The following is an 18,758-nucleotide window of genomic DNA, read 5'->3' on the forward strand; positions in this document are numbered from 1 at the left end:
AATGTAATTGCACACCTCTCTTCACTTTAGTCATCCATGCATGCTAAACTGACATTTTCCACAGCAAAAATGTAAATGCAAGAGAATACAATTAAAAACACCACTCATATAGACATTTATGTGTGATTGTGATGTTATTTTAGGCGGCTTGTCATGCAAAACAGTTTTGAGAATCCTGATTTGCGGTCACACTCAGTTGTTATACTTTATAGAGTCCAGCAGTGTGGTTTCAGAAGTGAAAAACCCATTTCATACCTATCCCATTCTGCATAAGGATATTACATATAAGCCAAAATGTCTAAATCATTCAAGGTAGGATCACCACATGCTACGAGATTGTGAAAAGATGGTTCATGCTTCTTTTTCTTCTGTAGAAGCCACACTACACCTACCCACAATCCTAAGCATTTGGCTGGAAGTGCGGCAATGTAAACGTTTCCAAATCCAGAGCAGAGTTTCTAACGTTTAACCTACATTATTAGCAAACAATTACATGCCAACCTTATTCAGATTTGTCAGCACAAGTATGTAAACTAAGATATACACAAACATGTTTATGTCTGTTACATTATGTATGTGTGAAGCAAAGTGTAGTCCCGGTAACATTCTTATTCAGGTCAATCTCTGTAAGTCAAGCATTAAATTCAGCTTAACTCAAGTGTGCCGTAATGATTTACCTCACCACTGTTCACAGGATGACAGAAGCTTGGTGTATGAACACATGAACACTGCATCTTGATTTGTCAGATAGTAACCCACACCTTTCACACCACCATCAGCCTGCATTTCATCAAGTGGAGGCCTGCAGGGTCTAAAGGACAGACAGATCGAGACAATATAACGCTGGTCTGGCTCTGGACCAGCTCTACCAGTTATCTTAGCGTGACCCTCTGAGACTGGCATTGTACACTCGCAGTCATCTGCCAAATCATGACTTGGAAAGCCTGCTGCATTTTTTCACGGTGTGAGCCAAAAAGGTAATAGAACACACTCAACTCTCTCTCTCAACTGTAATCCAGTACAGTATGGACTGATTGTGCCATCACATAAGGTCAGATACCTTATGTGCAGCCCCTTGCTGCATGTCATTCCCCCTCTCTCTCTGATTTCCTCTCTAAAGCTATCCTGTTAAATAAAGGCCTAAAATCTTAAATGAAAAGCACCTTTAACCTTATTAAGTCTATGCCTCTGCACTTGGGCAATCTGAAGCTATAACATAATAATGAGACAAAACCCAAACATTAGAATTAGCCTTTCAGCACACTTTGAACTTTACATGTGTGCTTTTTACACTTACTGGTTAATTAACTGCACAAAGCAAACAGACCCACAGCAGCCGTGCATTAATTCTTCCCATTAGCTTCCACATTGCCGTTTCTCTGGTACCGCGGTTTCCTGGAGTGCCGGCGGAGAGGGGGGTTGGGTGCCGGGTTTAAACAGCTTCCCTGTTGTGCCCTCTGTTTGACCCCACATTTAACTAACACCACTCCTCCTTGTGCTAGAGCCCTGGGAAGTCTCCCTGAGACGCTGCTCAATCCCTGATCCCATCACAACACAACACATTAATATTTATAGAAATTTAAAGGGAAGATTTCAGTCACATTATCAGCGTTTTGTGCATAATCGGGGCAGTGTGGAATTCTATATACGACAATCCATCTAACACATCTTTACATTTAGGTGGCTGGTTAGCGCTACATTGTGTATTTTGTCTGAGCTCACACTTTTGGGCAATCCATAACAAGAAAGAAAACCGCATGTGTTTAATGCCAGTATGAAACCAATTTATAATGGTATTCAAATGGGGACTGAATCATTGCAACCTGGCATTACTGAACAGAAGCAAAGTTGATACGCAAAACACTGACTTGATGTAAAAAAAAAAATAAAAAGGGCACCTTTAGACTGTGGCATATTTTTGCAAGTTCAATGCATGTTACTGTTTGAGATGGGTCTGATAAAGTTATGGGCTCATGTTTTCAGTATGTTGTTATTTAATAAAGAAGCTTTAACCATAGCGCTGGCTCATCTATGCATTACAAAAAGTGAGTTTGAGGAAAATATGTTTTTGTAACTGGTTTTGCATCATTTTAAGTTGTATTCTGTTTGTAAGTGTGGGTGGTCCCAATGTTACACAGTCAGAATTTTGATGCAGTTTGTCTTTGGTGGGTGGACGTTTCTCACAGTACAATCTAAAGCCACTGACAACCAAAGATTTCACCACATTTCTCTGATTTTTAACTTCCGTCTGCCCAAAATCACACAGTGAACATATCCAATAAAAGGGTAATATACAAAATAATTGACATGATGTTAAGACGCTGTGTACTTGGCAGGGTAATGTGTATTTTTGGTCCATTTGTACAGTCAGAGATGGGAAGTAACGAAGTACAAATACTTCGTTACTGTACTCAAGTAGATTTTTCAGATATTTTTACTTTACTTTACTATTTATTTTTGTGGCAACTTTTTACTTCTACCTCTTACATTTTAACACAAATGTCGGTACTTTCTACTCCTTACATTTTACAAAATTGGCTCGTTACTTTAGTTTTGTACAAGGATTCGTCATGTTGGAGAATAGCGCCTCACACCGCAAACGGGTGCACGCGCCACACGGAGAAAAAAGTGAGAGAAAAGAAAAAGAGACTAGGTTTAATAATAACTAGAATAATCAGCTGAGATTGTGTGTGTGGCTCTTTGAGAACTGTAAGCCTCACTTAAGCCTGTTATTGGTCTATAGTTCATGCACATTTAAAGTAAGTTAGCTAGTGATTTTGGTGGGTTCTTCACCTGTTAGCTAGGTTATACGTTGATCTTAATTAAGCATCAACAGTTTCACCAGCTTTATTCGCTTGAATTTTTTTTTTTTTTTTACACCAAACTTCAGATACTGTAATTCAAGTGATAAGTGGTGGAAACTTAGCTAGAGAGAAGTTGTCTCCGTTTGTGTTCTAACAGACACACCTGGGGTGAAGTTGGAAACCAGAATCAGCTTTAATCCAGTCCTAATCTAGTCCTCAACTTTCACATCATTTCACTGGAGTTATCGTTATTATTGTTTACGTCATCAATACCATATTCAATCTAAATGGAGGGGAATATATGTACTGTACGTTGCATTTGACGCACGACTTGACAACTCAACAGATTTGTCATTCTGCATTAATTCACAGCAAAGTATTGCGGCTTGATGGCGCTAACGTTACCACATAGTAGTATGGAGGGCGCTAACGTTACCACATAGTAGTATGGAGGGCGCTAACGTTAGCAAATAGTAGTATGGATGGCGCTAACGTTACCACATAGTAGTATGGAGGGCGCTATCGTTAGCACATAGTAGTATGGATGGCGCTATCGTTAGCACATAGTAGCATGGAGGGCGACATGATTGAAAATGAAGAAAACAGAGATCCGGCAGATAAGCAGCAAGACATTCCCATCATCCTCGACCTTATCTGAAAGAGATGTTTGAGACAGTAGGCATCAAGAAGGACTCCTGGCCAATGTTCTTCATTTCTTCATCAATTCTTCATTAATGTCTGTTTAGTCATTCATATTTTAATCCTTTATTTTCTTTCCAGAAGCCATATTTGAGCACACACATACGTGTAGATTCATTTAAATGTTAAGGGGAAGATTAAAAATAGAAACTGGATCTGTGAATTCTCACAGAATCACAACTGAATTCATATCTTGCTAATGAGTCAGAATCTTATTAACCTGGAGTCCCAGTTTCTGTCATAATAATCATATATGTTATGTTTTAGGCCTATTGGCAGACATCCATTTAAAATGTAGCTATTGCTATATAAAGACCGTGTACTCCATGCCCACTGAAGTTCCTCAGCTTGTAACATTTGTGTGCTCCAGGTAGCTTTGCATAAAAAATTGTTGTCATTTGCAAGGCTACTTTTACTTTTATACTTTAAGTAAATTTCCAAGCCTGTACTTTGTTACTTTTACTTGAGTAAAGAAATTGAATCAATACTTCCACTTTTACCAGAGCATTTTTTAACACACGTATCTGTACTTCTACTTGAGTACGGAAAGTGAGTACTTTTCCCATCTCTGTGTACCGTCCACAGCCAGCAAGGAGCCTCATAAATCTAAATGACACCCTGTGTCTGCTCTGCCTTTTAAAACAACACTCCTAACAGAAGTAGCACTCCTCGGCCTCAGCATGTGAACATGTACACAAATCATACGCTAACACATATATACTATATATAGCAACACGAGCCTGACAACCACCCTCCGCCCCACGACGTAGAAGTCCACCTTCTCACATATCTTCATAGCTTCTGCTGCTGTGGGCTTTGATGCACAATGATCGACTGACACATCAACAATGGTTCCCATTGTTGAGGGAAAGGATGGTCTTACTCTTTCTGCCCATTACCTGAGCTACATGGATCTCTATAGTGACATTTGGTAACATGGTAACACTTTATACCCATCTAGAAGCTTGTTTCCTCCTCTAGCCATACTCTCATTAAAAGTCACATCTGTTTGGCTGCCGGCCCCATGCATTTTTATAGCTGAGCTGTACAGCTGGACCCCTCTCGTATCTCGCACAAGCTCCCCTCCCTTTGCCCACTTGCCCTTTTCCATGCAAGCCTTATTCTCAGTTTACTCCGCCCCCCACCCTTCCCTCCATCCCCCGACACTTTTCACAGCAGGGGACGACAGACTCCGGCTCCCTTAAGCTCCCTCTCCAACAGAATCAGCCCATATTGGCAAGTTGAAAAGACTCTTGGGTACAGATTTCATTTCATCCAGATTAAGTATTGCACAAAACATAATACAAATCTAATATCCATCAAGTCTGGGCCACATGTCTAGGGATGCACTGGGGAAAAACCTTACAAGCACACAATTTTAGCAACAAAAATACATCTATTTATCCTATTTTATTGATCAATAACCACTTCATTATGGCTTATAACCAATGCAGGTGAACATTATAAATGGTAAAGTGGTTGACAGTTTGAATGTCCTTAACTTGTAACTTGACTTCCACAATTTAAGTAGGACATGGGGGATTCTTTGTCACTGTGTTTACAACAACCACAGAGTGCCTTACAAAACTGCATTACAAAAAATAGTGACGAAGAGTAGATAAAAAGAAACAAGGACAATGGAAATAAAAAATGAAATTGGAAGAGACAGGATGTCTTGGAACAGCAATAAAACAAGACATAAAAGCACATTGTAAAAATGCTGTCTTGTACAACTCAGCTTTGAGAAGTGGTTTAAAAGATGCTACTGATCTGGCTAGCCTCAGCTCTGGCAGAGTGCTGCAGACCTCCGGAGCCTCAACTGCACAGATCGAATCATCTTTTGTTATAAGCAGAGTCCTTGGAACAAGCTGGAGCGCTCTGCCAGAGGACCTGAGGCTACGCTCCCCCTCATAAGTACTTATAAAAAGGTCTGATATGTAGCTTGGAGCCAAACCCCTGCTGAGCTTCAAAATAAACATCCATCAATTTTCTAGATATTTAAGGTCAGGACTGTGATGGCAGCACAGCAAGTGTGGTGTCCTCTTTTCCTCTTACAACTTCCTCTAGCTTCTCTTTGGGGATCTCCAACAGCCACACACACACACACACACACACACACACACACACACACACACACACACACACACACACACACACACACACACACACACACCACACACACACACACACACACACACACACACACACACACACACACACACACACACACACACACACACACACACACACACACACACACACACACACACACACACACACACACACACACACACACACACACACACACGTCTCCATTCAGTCTGTCAACAGCGTCTTAGAGTGCTAGAGAACACCTGAAGTCTAAAGATGTTGTTATTGAACAATAAAATCTTAGTTTTGAATTTTCCTTAAATGGATCAACAGGGAGTTTTCCAAACAGTCCCTGATAATGATTAAATTACCATAAACAATATACGTAATGTGAGAAAATAGATGATGAAATGTTTATTGCGACGGATTAAGTATCTCAAACAAGTTTCATGTCTGTGCAAGTTGATTGTCAACATTACTTGCAGATGAAATTATTGTATGCTTTGGAGAATGGTCAGCAGGAAAGTGGCTAAAAATGTTGGGGTCAAGCTTTTTCAAGGCATCAGAATGCATCTTGTTGTGTTCTCATTAAAGAAACCATATCAAAAGCAATGATAGCATTAGTTCTGTATCCTTTTTACCCTGAAAGGCTGAGGGCTCCCTCCCTCTTTCCTGCCAAGTCAAAACACTGAAACACTATCTAACCAGTGTCGCTTTGTTTTGAAGAGCTGATACGATTCACGAGAGCACACAGCTGGCATTGCCTGATGTGATGAAACTCGAGGAACAACTAAACACTTGCAAAAAACATGTTTGTATTTGTAAAACAACTAAAACACCGGCTTATTTCAATGCCACACGCATCGTTGCTTTTCACACAAAAATCTCAAATGAGCTCTGTTAAGTCTTTTTCAATTACATGCTGCTAAAATGCTGTGTTGAAAGGTGACTCAAAAAAGGGAAAATTAGGCTTTTATAGCCGTAAACAAACAGCAGCAACAGACATGATGAAAGAAGGGTATAACAGATGGACAGACAGAGGAGAGAAAGGGAGAGGAGGGTCAATTTTCAGGGTTTGTGTCACCGTGGTGGAGGGCTGACTGACGAGGCAGAGCACGGGTTCAAAGTTCAAGCCTTTAATAGCCTGGCTGAAACAGCACAGCCTTCATCCGTTCACGTCTAACCTCCATCATCCCCTGATCCTCCCTGACACCACCGCCTCAGCCTTTAAATGAAACTTTAACAAGGAAAACACCTTTTATTTAAACATTCAGTAATCTCCCTGCTCACCACATTCCCATTTTGAAGACCTGAGGGCCTCTTGAAGTGGGATTTGTCTTGTACACACCTGTAAAGACTCTTAGAGGGAAACCGAGCCAAAATAAAACCTAGCTTTTTTTTTTTTTCTCTGAGTGATTTCCATTCACAGAGGCAAAGCAAGCCATCCAGCGTCTTGAGCTTGAAGCTTCCACTGCATCAAAAACATGAGCAGCATCAGAGGAAAGTGTGCGCTCGGCAGTGTGTTTGTAATTCAGCTCCACAAGCCTGACATACAGATCTGAGGCCTCCCGCAGATGCAGGCGGAGGTCACTAGCCCTGGCTAAGCCTTGGCTTCCTACAGACTCTTCGGATATCTTGTTTCAACAGTCCAAGGGCTTTTTTTTTTTAGAAAAGATGATGTAATCATAGGCACAAATCCTCCCCACTCAATCCTACACATTCATTTACGTTCCCACTGTTCAAGGCTGGAAATGCTTGAGCCACTAGCAATTAAATACTTTATCAGCTTGATAATGTTTGGTTGAAAGCAATGGCCTTACAGTGGGGACAGGAAGTAAAAGGACAATGTGGAGGAAATTACAAGCTTGGCATGGAATTAATGTTGCAAATGCCAACAGCACTAATCAGATCTCTTGTTTCTTAGATACCTCACCATTTCAATTCCAGCAGCCTGTTGCACCAGCTGTGTCTAATCAAACATGGCTTGGTTACAATGTGGACACGGGTGTGAATTTTGCATGGCATCCATTTGACATTTACAATGACACAGACATGCACGCTTGATATCGTGCTGCACTATTACAGTTTTGTAGTTGGATGAGGTAACAGAGCGATTTTAAGCACCATTTTCTTGTTTTGGGAATTGCTAACCACTTGGCTCTTGAACACTTAAAGTGTTGGCTTCTGCAGTTTTCAGGGCCTTTTGTTAATACTATTATTGAATCTCCCACACCCTTCTAACATCAAATTAGCAAGAACTGTGCCCTATCATTCCTGCAACTTTTTACCAATGATTCACACCCACTTGGCCAGCTATTCACTTACTAGTCAGTAGTACCTTTCTCTCCAACGTTCCCTAAATGCCTCACTGGACAAAACATTTTCTGCAACAATGTTTTGAGGATGGTCAACTTAATCAAGTTATATCATGAGAAGAAACTGTGGGAAAGTAACTAGTTACAACATAGCAGTTAGTGTGTTGCCCTTATAATCACACTTATGCTCAGCTGGTGCAAAAGGCTGCAGACCTTATTTCCCCCCACAAAGCCTGCTTTATTCCCAATCCAGCAATGCTTTTGTGATACATCAGTTAGGTCTACTGAAGCTGACTTTGGGGTAGCTGATAAACAGTAAACCATAACTGCAGCTCTGCAAAGACATGATTACCTTGGCTAAGATGGCCAGACTCTCCTTCATCGCAGGCCGCACATCGGAGCAAAGCAGAGCAAAGCAGGCTTTGAGATTTGTACTTAGCCTTAACAAATAAGCTTTTTAAAGCCTGCCAATAATCAGGAAGGTAAAGGGAGAAAAAAAACAGTGTGGCTTGGTTTTTTTTCATAGATCTGTTCATTCCTTTTGCAGGCCCTGAAAGACATGAGTGCTGGATTTGTATCTGTATGTTTGTAGTCAAAACCAACAGCATCCTTTGGACTGCACAATACAAGTCAAACAAACCCATCCTGAACTGAAATTAATAACAGGGTCATACTGCTTCCATTACATTTGAAACCATTAGCTCATGGGACCTTTGTAGTGAGTAGAAAATGGAGTCTGGTTCAAAGGATGGGGAAGGGGTGTCCTTTAGTGCTTGGACTTCCTCCAACAGTTCTCTGGACTCGGCCACAGGAAACCTGCACATAACTGCAGCCAGAAACAAAATGGTAAAAGGAGGAAGAAGAGGATGGACCTCAATGACTCTCCTGAGCTGCTAGTGCGAGAAACAAAAACAACTGTATATTTTACCGCGTCAGCATTAACTGGCGTGTTTTAAACAACTTATTAAGCATCTTCAATGAGGAAATATGAGTAAGCCAAGTTTCCTGAGTGTGACCCGCAGTCTAAAGATAAAGCAAACACGACGTCCTGGTAATGACAAAACCCTGACTGCATTATCGTCCCGTGCTGGATTTTGAAAAGCTGTCCAGGGAAATGTTATTAATCCACATTTTTCCACAGACAAGAGAGAGAGACAGACAGAGAGACAGATATGCACTTTTCAAAAAGAGTTAAGTTCAGTAATAGGCTAACATTAAACTAAAGAATCCATTGCCAAGGAAGTAGGCCCTCCCATTAATATGAGTCATGGAAGACCACAAGCTGCAGTCATAAAAAAATGCAGAAGCCAACAGCATATTAAGTGCCATAACAAGAAAAGAAAAAAAAAGTCAGTGAAACGGTTTTTCGTGCACTTCCAGAATTGGGAATAAAGCACAACGACCAGTTTCTTTGTCTTCTTCGCACTGAGCAAACGCCCTGATCCCTGATCCTGACACCTAGGATCGAGCTCCACTCACAGACAAAGAGGACACACATGGGTGAGGTGCAACTCGGCCTCCGTCTGTGGCAGCCAGGAATGTGCTGTGGGTTTACTAGGTTTATAAATAACCGTCAGAAACAGGCAGACACAAAAGGCGCTGCTGTTCATAGCCAGGTCGCTCTTGCAGAGCACCTTCTCCGCCCTCCTGGTTACGACCAGTGTCTCTCACCGGAGCAGTTAGCACCAATGCCCAACCCAACTACCCAGAATGCCTGCCTGCCTCCCTGTATGTGTGGGGTACATGCGCACACATGCAGCTCCACCAGCCAAGTTAGGTCTGAATAAAGAAAAGAATAGTCAAAGCAACCTTTGAGCATACAAGGTTGTAGTGTGTGTGGGGGGGGAGGTAGCTTGCAAAAGGGTTGGGCAAGGAGGGAGAAATAACATCCAATTAGGGCTTCAACATTGATTATTTTTAGGACGTTTTACGATGAATCAGTAATTGTTTCGTCCAGTGGTTCCCAAACTCCCCATACAGGTGAACTCACACCCCAAAAGTGTAATTCAACCGTGTTTAATATATAAACGTGCATATTGTTATGGCATCGTTTTTATAGCGTCACTTTGCTTTGTACCAGTACGATTGAGTGGCAGAATCTGGATGTTCCAACCATGAATTGATTCATTTTAGCTCCATTTTCCAACCATTTATCTATTAGCTAACTATGACACTACTTTTATCAGTCTATTTATTTATTTAATAACATGTAGCTATTTATTATTACCATTTCTTTTATATTTTATTAGTGTATCTTAGCTAACATTCATTGTCTAATATGTTCAGCTAACCTACAGTTAGCTAAATGCAAGCAGGGTAGGTTATTGCATTTCTGTTTGTCAGGCACCATGTACAAATAACATTTCAACAACATTGTTTATACAAAGAGAAATATGTATTGTACAAGCCAATTTCCACATTTTTCCCCATAGCCATTGGTAACTGTAAGAGCACCACCTGGGGTACAGAGATACAACCCATCTGACTGGGACCAAACTGCAAGAGTACATATCAGCTCAAACAGAGATAAGGTACTTTGGGAAATAATGAGACAATGTGGCTGTAAGGTTGTTGCATGGCATAATGGCGTGACAAGTGACAGGCTGTGTTTTTGAAAAGCGGTGTGCAAAACTAGCTGCGCCAGAGCTGATAGGAACAGATTATGACGAGAATCAATCTGTGCTGCCACATTACCGCCTCCATCCCTTTTCTCCTGGTTACTGGGGCGCAGAAGCCTGCTGATTCCTGCGCCTGGAGCTCGACCAAGATAGAAATCTGTTTTTTTAATATCTCAGTCCACTCATCCTTTCCAGTCCTCCAGTCCTCCATTCCTCCCTTCTCTCCCTCATCATTCTTCTAAATAAAAGGACTGTAATGGCATGTATTGAGCGTGCTAGAGAGGCAGGGAATGAGGGAGGAGGGGGGGGGGAAGGTGATGGGCTGCACAATAGCCAGTCACACCACATTTAAATGCTTTTCTCCGACACACAGTAGAAATGGAAAGTGAGGAGGGCGGGACAACATGTAGTCATGTATGTCCTGTTCTTCACGCTGTGGAAAATCGGATTGTGATGTCGATTCTGCTCCCCAGCAGTGATTTGTCAGTGACGGTTTTCTCTCAAAAACACCACATACATCAGTCAACAACATAAAAATTCATCATCCAAATCAGCTCTGCTTTCCCTGGCCAGGAAGCAAGGAGCCTCTCCTTTTAGGGCACTAACACAGAGAGAGTCAACAATGTCATGGTGGGGAAACAGAGACTGAAAATAGATGTGTCTGCCTCAAATGTATCATGTCTCTTAATGTAACACCCGAATCTAACGTTTTCCATCCTATTAGAAGTATATACCAGAGCAAGGAGCCATGCATTACCATGTGCAGTCAGTCAGATCTCAGTGACTGCTATTCTGGGAGCTTCTTTGTTAAGAGTTCAAATTATTATAAAATTGACTTAAACCAGCAATTTCAGGTCACCTGCTTTAGAAGAGAATACCAATAATTTAGAAATACTTGGGACGTTTGTAAAAGGACAACTTCATGTTTTGTAGACTGACCATGTTTTTAGGGTAACGTGTTTTAGAGGGGAAACATTTGATGACCATGTTTTTAGGGTGATATGTTTTAGAGGGGAAACATTTGCTGGCAGAGATTTCCAATTCTTCCTGTGGGTGTGAGGAGATTGACAGCGTGCCGAGTGTGGTTGCGTTACATGCGCTCACGTGAAAAAAAGTAAACTTTGGCACAATACAGGGGAACTCCTGAGAAAAACAAACTTCATTGTTTGAGGTGATTGTCTACATCTGGCAATTTTTATTGTGGTTCTTCTTTCATACAATACAAAAAGTGAGCAAAGACTTTCTCTGAAGGTTGAAAAACAAAACTCTTCATTTTCTAAGCTGACTGTTTTCAAAAAAATAAATGGTAATTGTTGATACATTTAGCAAGAAATAATTGCAAACAAACGTTCCTTTTAGCTTCTCAAATGTGAGGATTTGTGGCTTCTTTGGATTTTGGATGAGATCTAAGTGGAAAAAAATTTCACGCAAAAACATCTAATGGTTCCAGCTTCTTTTTAATTGGACAAAAATAGCTGTTTCAAGACATTACTTCAGGTTTGAAGATGTCACCTGGGAAAAGACAAAATTCATTAATCAATTAGAAAAGCACAATAATGTGCAGGTTAAGTGATAATAAATCAGTCCTTGGACAAAACAAGCAATTTGAAGTCATGATCATGAGCTCTGGGATTAATTGAATAATCAAAAAAAATGTATTAACAGAAGATCTGAAAAATGTTAATAACCATTGCAAATCCTAATATGTAATTTGTAGATCACTTGATTGATCACAAGGCATGTTGAGATTAACTCTCAAGAGAAATCATTACACTGCAAATAACATTACATGTTCTTTACACTCAGCCATTGAGCCTATTTTCTTTTTTACTTTTACAGGTCTATTCAAAGCGCTCACCGCATTAACATCAGTGCTTAGCGACATGCAAAGTGTCGTTACTTTGCAGACACGGATGCAGCTGCTCCGTGTAGAGCGGATCTAATCAAATGCTGTTCCACATTAACAGGATTGAGAGAAATCTGTAGCGACCTACAGATTTCTGCCTGCTCCCTCCGGCCTGTGAGTGGCACTCGGTGTAATGCATACAAGCAGGAACCGGACGAAGTATACACATCCTGCCAGACACAAGTGAAAACGACATCCATACACACAGATGACCGGGCCGCATTGTGCCTCGGGGTGGTGGAACATGGCGGCGTGGTGGCAGCGTTACAGTCGCACAATGGCCAAGTGGAGAGATTTCACAGTGAAGCTGCTTTTCAAGGCTTAGGGTCTTTATGTAGCCCTGGGCGGTATCTAGAGGTGTAACCTGTAACGTCACACTCAATCGCTAATTGCAGGTTTGGCTCTACCTCAATCATTTGGATTGAACTTAATATATTCAGTCTTTGCCTGCAGTCATTTTGTTGTCACTGGGCTTTAGGGCTTTGGATTAAAAAAAAACACTATGTTGCTCAGGTTTTGCTTTCATGGCTGCCAAATACCAACCAGAAAAATGTGGCCTGTCAAACACATAGTATATGTGGTGGCTTATGGAGAACACTGTTAGTGAGTGGTTGCATTCCCCAACATAAACTACCAGCGTAATCTGAGTCCTGCATGTGGTTTGCTCATATGGGGTGAAGCATGTCTCAATGAGAGCAGACAATAAGTTGCATGCTAATTAACAGCTATCATGTTTGAAATCAATTCTGTTTTACTCAGAGCAAGCTCAGAGTGCTAAGCTCTGCAGCATAGCACTCAATTATATCTTTGACTTGTATGGAGAACTAAACAGTCTAAATGGACAAAATTGAAAGTATGACGATATCTGAGCTGAGAGCTCTGAGATATAAACAGCAGGCCAGTGTTCTTAGAAATGGGGGGTCCATATGGGAGTGTGCTGCACAACCGCGTCTGTTTATGTGCTCACTCACGTTTGTTGAGACAACAGAACAACTGGTCAAGATCTCGGCGGTTGCTGCTTCACCAACGGACTGCAAGGACCAAATAATATTTATAATTTCTGACAGATAACCTACCACCAGTACACTGCACAGCCTGCTCTTTGCTATTTTCAACCCAAAATTTATGGACCTGAAACTTCTGCTATTTCTTTACCCCTATACCATAACAGCCCACTTTAAAACAGCGGGAATTCAATTCACTCTGACACTCCTGCGGTGACTAGAACAAGATAAGTAAAAGGAAATGGCCTCAAGGTCCTGACATTAAACATCTTTAACATTTTTAATGTATCACTGTAATAACTGTAATGTGAACCCTACAATATGCCTGAAGTACCCTATCATGAATCTTAGTAATCTTAGCAAATGCAGCTACCAAGTTACCATTAAGATACATAAATAGGTGTTTTTTTGACTTTTTCCTTTATCAGGAAACTAGATGAGAATAAAAATCTTAAAAGTCCCAGTGGTAGCCTAAAGGCTCTAATTTAGACATTACAACCCCACAATACGTGTGTTGAGTGGCACAAAAGACATGAATCATTTGCTATGTTTACAAGCAATATTGCAAAAGTAGATAATTTAAGCTTAAAAAAGACAAACTGAATACCAACTGAGCGACATCACCTTTGTCACTTATTCCTTTCAAAACTTGCAAACTAGCGATAAGCTTGTCTATAAGCAAACATTGTGTAAACAAGATGATTGTGTGCAAACTAGGGATGGGAGAAAAAATTAAAAAAAACAATACAGCATAGTATAGCAATATTTTTCAGTGGCAATACTGTATCGATACACAGGCGCCAAGTATGGATCTTTTATTATATAAATGTTGGTCAGTTTGTCTGCTTGTCCATTTTACAGCAATAAAATATACAAAGAAATGTATCTTTTTAGATTAAACAGATGTTGATAAAGTTTCCTTTTGGGGACATCATTTGAAATTGGGAAAAATTAGAAGACGGTAAAAAATATCGTATTGTGGCCTAAGTATCGTGATGATATTGTATCAGGTGATTCCCACCCTTAGTGCCAACCACCACCGTCTTATTGTAAGCATCTGTATTCTTGGAGAGGGATCCCAAAATTACAATAGTACGCTTTTCCTTAACACACATTTTTCCTAAAAATGGAAAGGCTAAACTTCCTGTTCCTCAGATGCATCACCTTTCCTTTCAGTTTTTGGGCAAATTACTGCAAAGCTTCCAGACAACCTGCCTCCTAATTTGCATAAAGTTACTTTTTATAACTTTTAACCCCTGGTCAGTCTTGTGTCACCTACTTTCCCCAAAATGTTCAGAAAGGTGAGTAAAACACCTTTGCAGGGCTTTGCATAATTGCATTGCACCAGGTTGAGAAAGTCTTTACTGTGGTGTTGGATGAGAGCCTCAAGAGTCAAGAAAGAGAATGGCAAAGATTCATCTTGTGTGTAAAGTTTACATTTTGGCTTGAGGGCAACCCAGAACTAAAGTTGCAGTAACAAGTCTTTGGAAACCGAAAACGTTCACTTTCTGGAAAGGATGAACGTGTTCGCTAGTTTTACCATCGGAGTTCATCAGATTAATGCAGTGTTCGGGCAGAATGTCTGAACCAGATGGTGACACTATGTGAAAGGACAAAAGGGTAGGCAAAAGTGTGGCTTTCCTTGTCTGGGGACCATGAAGATCCACAGAGATTTTCAGGTAAGTTTGTTACATGAACTGGTGTCTCAAAAACGAAATGACCATACCTGTTCAAGGGGGAATTTTCCAGACAAAATAGCAGCTGATTACTAAACTCGATGGGCGTCATCATGAAGAGAATTGGCTAGGAGTTGTTGAGATGTATCCATCTTACTTTTTAATTACAGTCACGATTATTTGACATGAGAGGCAATTACGTGTCTTGACACTGTATTCAGCTTTTTGTTGATTAGTCGTTTTGTCTCTGGCCAGACATTTATCTGGGAAGCTACATGATTTTTTCCCCAGAGGAATACAACGTTCACTTGTGTAAGCCCACCAGAAAAGTCTGGGTGGTCCAGCCAAGTGAGCAGCAAATGGACCAGTCTAGGCTGGTTCAGCCCACATTAGACTTTTGTATGGGACACTTTCTTTGTCCCCCAAATGCATTTCTTTCCTGTGAAATGACAGTCCTCACAATGCTGCCATTTACTTTTCCATTTTAATGAGCTCACCCAACATCCTGAATTGCCTTGCTGTTTCCACAGGGAGATTTAGTCAGCGATTTTCATGCATCGCACAACAAAAAACAATCAAAAAAAAAAACACTCAGGCCCACATGGAATTACAGTGGAATATGAAGACAAAAAAGGACATGATGCAATGATGCTTTAATAATTGAATTCCTTCCACAGTCCATTCCTTAATGGTCTACAGAAATCCAATAACCACTAATTGCTGTTCCAAACATGAGCACTTGGCTCGTAATGACTCCACGTCTTTCACACAGTCAAATATTTCCTTCTGTCTCTACAAATAAAGCTCATCTTGTGCTTCAACCCTGTAATGAATTCACAGTGCAGCGTCCCTCCCTTTGTCAGATCTTAATGATTAAGTGAAGTAATTGCCCAAGATCCACTCAGCCATTAGGAGCCAACCAGGCTGGTCCCTTAGCAACAAAGATCTGCAGCCTGAAGATGATTTCCTGTGTCAGTCAAATTGCACATTTTTTTTAATCCATTATGAGAGCATCTAACAGCTAATGCTGCATCCATCCTCTAGAGCTATATAGCATAGTGTAGCCTACAGTTTACACATCTTAACCTTTAAACCTGACCCTCTGTTTGTAGATATGTAGTTATGTCCAATATGAACCTCTTAGCACAACCACTGGACAACAGAAAAGAAAGATGTGTTGCAGGCATGGATCATCAGTTTAAAACCATTGCATATTTTTCTAATTGGAAGAACCTAAAAGCACTCCATACAGCAAAATGTCTGCATCTGCTTTCTCTGGGGAAAGCTTACATTCAGAAAAAGGCATTGGGAGGTTTATTTGATTAATCCCAAACAGCTGCATAATTGCTGCAGCGTTGTGTTCCATTAGGCCATGATGAGCAGCAAAGAGCCAAGCTTTAGAGGAGTGAAAATAAAGTGGACATCCTGGTCAAAGATCTCTTTCATTCATTAGTAATGATATCTCTAAAGGCGTCTGCCTGGAGGGGGGAAAAAATACATACTTTGAAGTTATTGGTGGAAGCGGAAGACAAACTACTGTTTTTCTATATGTTGCTATGCCTAAATCCACAATACTGTAGTCTTGTTTATATTAAAAAAACATTGCATGGTAATTTGCACATTAAATTTATGAGGAATGGGTTTCATTGGTTGTTTCTGGCTTACTGCTGATTCGAGAGGGCTATAATATCACATCTGCAGCCTAACATGGACACTAAACTCCACATATTTGGACGAATGAACACACACACACACACACACACCACACACACACACACACACACACACACACACAACACACACACACACACACACACACACCACACACACACACACACAACACAACACACACACACACACACACACACACACACACACACACACACACACCACACACACACACACACACCCACACACACACACACACACCCACACACACACACACACACACACACACACACACACACACACACACACACACACAACTCCTTGGGTAACACTGGGGTTTAACGTTTAACATGTGATCTCTGTCATCCCACAGCAGTTTATGGACTGATCGTAATTGTGACAACGGTGGATTCTTTGTTTGTAAAGAGAATTGTGAAAGTTGTCTACCTTTGCAGCTGGAAACATGGTTCCTTTGAGGATCCTGAAGTCACAAAGGGAGTAAGAAGTCGGTTGAGCGCGGACGTTATTAATGGTAATGGCCCATATTGAAATAAATCTCTGGAGCAGCAGTGTAGTATTGATGCTTAACAAGCCCCGTCAAGACGGCTTTGCATATATGAGCAGCATTGTGGGAGCTGATGAGGCACCGCTCCAGTACTCAGGAAGGCACACACACACACACACACACACACACACACACACACACACACACACACACACACACACACACACACACACACACACCAAACACACACACACACACACACACACACACACACACACACACCACACACACACACACACCCACACACACACACACACACACACACACACACACACACACACACACACAACACACACACACACACACACACACACACACACACCTAAATGGATTTCACTTGCATCAACCTAAACCTTGCTAATAATGAAAACATCTCAACAGTAAGGCTACCCCTAAGTATACTCATAAAAGTGTATTAGCCACATGTATTAGCATGCCCTAATTGTTTGTTTGAAGGGGATTTCTGGAGTGTTACTACCTTTCAGGCCCTCCTCCAGCACTTGCTCCCACTTAACTTGAGTGACAATGACGCTTGTGGCGGCCCGGGGCAGAGGGCAGGAATCACTCAGTGAGGCCTGGAATATAAAGAGCAGCCCTGTTGGCATGGGGCAAAACGCCACAGCCACTGCGAGCAGGGGTAGACTTCATAAGCAGCACCGCTTTTAGTTCCCACCATGAGCAGCACATTGGTAGTTTAGGGGCAGCTGGGCGCCAAAGTCTGAGACAGAGCGCCAGCCTACCCCGACCCCTATCCGTCGTTTGCCGTTCCATTGAAGCAAAAAGGCCATTTGATGCATAAAGAGATAAATTTTATAGTCAAGCTTTAGTCAAGCTGAAAGAATCTCTTCCACAATAAAACAGGGGATGGTTGCAACTGGAGGAGAGATGTGCTAATTTAGAAAGAAAGATCCATAAACCCCTGTGTGATAAGAAACTTTAACTGTATTGAGATGAGTTTGTTTTGGTCCTGGGACACGTTCCTATGTCCCAGTGTATCGTTTGTAACGCTTTTTAAATGCTGATGTTTTTTGAATTTACAAAAAAAAAAAAGAATTGATCACAAAAAAAAAACTATGTTGAGATGCTTAACCTTAAAGGGATTTTGTACTGCCGATAAATATCCATGTACGAGTATCTCTGTTAAGTCACATATGAGATACATGCTGTACAAACAGAAACCTGGATTGATGTTCAGGACAAAAACCGACTCACACAAACAAATGCAACAAAGAAGGAACGAAACTAAATACTTCTTTGTTTTTTCTTCCTCAGCATCTCTTGGCTCTGTTTAACATGGAAACTCAACACAGAGACCACAGAGAGCAATATCAAAGCAGATGATGAACAATGCATGACTCTGCATCCTGAAGTGGGGCCTACAGTGACGGCCATCTTGCTGCTGTAGGACATTA

At 41.1% G+C, this 18,758-nt stretch overlaps 1 protein-coding gene across 2 annotated transcripts in view; it reads right to left on the minus strand.

The window, feature by feature from the left end:
* The window catches only part of nxn (nucleoredoxin), a 71,999-nt gene that overhangs the window by 34,612 nt on the left and 18,629 nt on the right, over positions 1-18,758 (minus strand). The window lies entirely within an intron of this gene.

Source organism: Etheostoma spectabile, chromosome 3, assembly GCF_008692095.1.
Source record: "Etheostoma spectabile isolate EspeVRDwgs_2016 chromosome 3, UIUC_Espe_1.0, whole genome shotgun sequence".
NCBI lineage: Eukaryota > Metazoa > Chordata > Actinopteri > Perciformes > Percidae > Etheostoma > Etheostoma spectabile.